The sequence below is a fragment of the Colobus angolensis genome, unplaced genomic scaffold, assembly GCF_000951035.1.
Source record: "Colobus angolensis palliatus isolate OR3802 unplaced genomic scaffold, Cang.pa_1.0 Scaffold148, whole genome shotgun sequence".
NCBI classification, from domain to species: Eukaryota; Metazoa; Chordata; class Mammalia; order Primates; family Cercopithecidae; genus Colobus; species Colobus angolensis.
This window is the reverse complement of record NW_012114577.1, coordinates 1,320,873-1,325,544: the sequence shown is the minus strand read 5'-3', so window position 1 is coordinate 1,325,544 and position 4,672 is coordinate 1,320,873.

The window sequence follows — 4,672 nt, the reverse complement described above, 5'->3', positions numbered from 1 at the left end:
CATCATGTTGGCCAGGCTGGTCTCGAACTCCTGACCTCAGGTGATCCACCCACCTTGGCCTCCCAAAGTGCTGGGATTACAGGCATGAGCCACCATGACTGGCCAGCATACTTAGTTTTTAATATTAAAAGCCAATCAGTCAAAACAAACACTTTCTTGACCATTGCACCTGCAATTAGATCACACTCACCTCCATGGCTGGGCTCCCCTAAGGAGTAGCTGATTTTGCCTCCCTCTACTTTTGCATTCACTATGTATTCAATCTTTTGTAATACCACACAATTAGGCACCTGCCCACTTTATCATCTTCAATCTTCAGAATGGCTGAGGCGATGTCACATTAGGTCACCCCTAATGGCTGTGTCCTAATAACAACCTTTGTACTTGGCCTCTTCTATGGCACTTGACACTATTAATCACTTCCTTCTTGAATTGTTCTTTCCCCATTTATTAGATAATATCAGATTCACCTTATTCTCCTCCTTTCCTCCCTCTTTTTGTCCTGCCTGTGTGTTTAATCCTTGTAATTCACAGCCCTCTTGGCTACATTCTTTTCTAGGACATTATCATCCCCTTTTATGGGATTATCTGCTGATCTCTCTCAAGTATAAATCCCTATTTCAAAAACCTCTCCTAAGCTTCAGAAACATTCTCTCCCCGATGGCTTGCAAAGTCCCTAAGCAACTGAAATTCAGTGCAGTCATCTTTTGCTGCTAACCTTCCTATATCTTATAAATGGATTAATTTTACAGTATAGTCATCTCAACCCAAAATGGAAAATCATAACATTCCTTATCCCTTTATCTCCACATTGAATTGACCTCTAAGCCTTAAGATCATATATGATCCCTCAACATTTTGTCCCTTCCTGCTGGTTCAGGTGTTCAGCATTTGCCCCTGTACTATTGATCATGTCACATGCATGCTTTAGCCTTCCAGTTCTTGTCCATTGCCTAGGATAAGATCTGAAGAACTTTGTATGGCTCAGGAGACTGACTTCTGCTTATCTCATTAAGTTTCCTACTGTTCCATTTCTCCCATTCCCAGCCCTACCTTCAGACATTTTAGACTATTCTGACATTTTCCCCAAATTGCCATGCTCCTCTTTCCACACATACATGTTCCTGGAGAACTATTTACACTTACTAATTTCTTCTCCTGAGCACTTCCTGCACACCTTCATTCTCCTTAAGTGCTGACCCCAGACGTTCTATTAATCTAAGCTCTACCTGGTCCTCTGGCACTGATCTTCTGTCCTCCCTGACTTTTCCTCCTCCACTCCCTGTGGAGAGAGCTAGTATTTAGCTTTAAGACCCAGTTCCCGGCCGGGCGCGGTGGCTCAAGCCTGTAATCCCAGCTACTCAGAAGGCTGAGGCATGAGAATTACTTGAACCCAGGAGACAGAGGTTGCAGTGAGCTGAGATCGCACCACTGAATTCTGCATTCTGCATTCTGCATTCTGGCTTGGGCAATGGAGCAAGACTCTGTAAAAAAGAAAAAAGAAAAAGAAAAAGCTTGTTCCCTTGGTCCCATGCTTTATCTTTCTTAGTATATTCATTCCTTTTAATGAAGCATATTTTCCAGTAGCTCTGAGAAAGGGTGTACAAGAATGTAGCAGATATTTGTGGTGCCCTCCATCACACAGATTAGGGCTACCCTCACATATATGATTGATTTTTGGATGTTAAGCCAACCTTGAATTCCTGGGACGAATTCTACTTGGTCATAGTATGTAATCCTTTTTATATGTTGCAGGACTCAGATTCCTAAAATGTTTTTAAGAATTTTTGCTTTATTAAGGCAGGATAATACATGGTCAAGTTTTCATTTCCTGTCATGTCTTTATCTGCTTTGGTATCAGGGAAATACTTGCCTTATATAGTGAGTTGGCAAGCATTTTCCTTTTATTTTCTGAAAGCATTTGCATATGATAGTCACAAGCTCTGTTAATGGCCTACATTCTCTTTTACTTTCCAATTGCTTCCCTGTAATAATGGTCTGTTATTTTACTCAACGCATTCTTCCCTGAAATCTCTTGAAGAATATTAATTATAATTTTAAAGGATCTTTCTTGTTTTCTATTTTAGTGGTAGCCATTCTTTTAGAGTACTTAGCTTTGAACTTTTAGTTATTTTAACACTTTTCAATTTTGATATTTTGCTTGTATAATATTTGTAAATAAGCGTCTCTAGATATATGAGGATTAGCAGCTAGCATTACTTCTGCAAGACATTTTATAAATCTCTATTTCACTTCTCTAGCAGGTATGACTTCTCCTACTTGCTTATACTCAGAGCCCTCTGGGGGGTTACAAAAGAGCCTTTCATCCACAATAAAGTTAGTGAGCAAGAATGGCTTGCAGTCCAGCTGTTCATGGAGGCCCATGGACTAAAAGCAAACTGGCAGATGAGGACTTTCTCTTGAGCTACATGGTGTAAGATCACCTCTTCACTAGTCTCAGGGCAGGGCACACTAAGACAGAGGCTAGGGTGGATAGTTTAGTCAGCTACTCCTTGTCCAGGGCTCTAGACTGCTTCACATGCTCATGAGGGTCTGCTCTTTGGCATAGCCATATCTCAATCCTCTGCTAGTATGATCATAAGGTCTATGTGTATACTTGGAGTTGTAATTGACAGCAGTATGTACAGAAGGAGACCTTAGGAGATCAAGCACATTAGGGGATTGTACTGCTCTGCAAAGCTACCTTACTCTACTCCAAACCACTGTTTATGTTGTGGCACATTAGGGAATTTTACTACTCTGCAAAGCTACCTTACTCTACCCCAACCCCACTGTTTATGTTGTGGTGTCTTGAACATAGCTGAGTCATTGCCTTTCTCTCTCCAGGCAGAATGCCCACCCTAAGGGCTGCTAGAGCAAACACACTTTGCTTAGCAAGCAACTCCTATCAAGAGAAGCCTGGATATGTCTCTGGACATGAAGCAGTGCTGTTCTAGTTCCCATATTATTTCAGCATTTCAATCCCAATTATTTTCAATAGCATAATATTTCAACTTTTACATTGTTTCTCTCATCCCTAGCTAATTCGATCATGGCAAACATTGTGTACCAGAAAATGATGTGCAAAAATTCTACATAGAACGCTATGAAATGTTATTGAGCGATCTTAAAAAAGGAAGGATATATCTTGTTCATTATGGAAAGGCTCAATATTGAAAAGATGTCAGTTCTCTCACAATTTATTGGTAAAGTCAATACAATCCCAATGTAAATCTCACCAGATTATATGCATGTGTGTAGATATGTTGACATACTGAGGGAATAGCATCAGCCAAGGTGCAGACTCATGAAGAAACATGGAGTATGCAAAGAAGTACAAGCACTTTGGGTTTTCAGAGATGAGTTCAGAGATGAGTTTAAAGCGATTAGGTGAGGGCAGGGCTGTAGAGGGCACTTGGACTGTGTTGTTGTTTTCTGAATGTGATAGAAAGAATTTAAGAAGGAATAATCAGGTTGGATTTTCATTTTATATAGAGCACTCTGACCTCCCTTTCACATGCTGTGATCTGTATTATAGGTAACTACATTTTCCAGGCTTCCCTGTATTATAACTTTCAGGTGGGTTTAGCCAATGGAAGAGACAGGCAGCTGAATGGAAGACTCAAAGAGAGAAGAAACCAGAGTATTCATGTTTGCTCCTCCCTTCTGCATATTCCCCACTCAAAACCATTCCCTTTCTGTGGCCGCTGCAAGTCCTCAAGGCTCCAGCTCTTTCCAGACTGCCCTACCATGGATCTATCTCTTGCCACCAACCTCTGGCTTGTGGCTTCTAACAATACTACTTGTTCCCACTGTTCTTCCAGTCCTAGGAGTGGTAGGTGCATATTCTGCTTTGTATGATCCCTTGTTTGCTTTTCCAGCTTTCTCATTTCCTGTGTAAACTTATGTACGCTTTGAAAGCTAGAGAGTTGCTCCTTTCTTCCCTTCATTGATATAGAAGGTTTAGTTGGAGATACAAAATTTAGTTAGGAAGCCACTTTGACAGTTCAAGGGAGAAATTCTGAGGATTTGACTTGAAGTCGTGGCAACGGGATAGGGCAAACACATGTAGTTAATCATCATTTGGAAATAAAAGTGATAAGACCTGGTCACTGACTGGATATGGTAGTGAGAGAGGAGGATGAGAAGAGGAGGAATTTAGGTTTCCTCCTGGTTCTAAGTGACCAGGTGGGTTGTGGTTTCATCAGCTGAGATCAAAATACAAAAGGCACAATGGGAGGAATCGCAGTAAGGGAGAAGCCAGTGAGTTCACATTTGAATATGTTGAGGGCCTATGGGTAGAAGGGCACCCAGCTGGATTTAAATCTGAAATTCAGGAAAGGGTTAGGGCTGAATATAAAGATTTTAGAGTCTTCAACATATGCATTATAGTGAAAGCTATAATGATGCCAGGACAGCAGAGGAGTCAAGAAGAAGCATACTTAGTTTTGTTTGTTATTTCTTTTTTTTTCCTTCGAGGTGGAGTCTCGCTCTGTCACCCAGGCTGGAGTGCAGTGGCATGATCCTGGCTCACTGCAACCTCCACATCCCGGGTTCAAGTGATTCTCAGCCTCCCTAGTAGCTGGGACTACAGGCACCCACCACTACGCCTGGCTCATTTTCGTATTTTTAGTAGAGATGGTGTTTCATCATGTTGGCCAGGCTGGTCTCG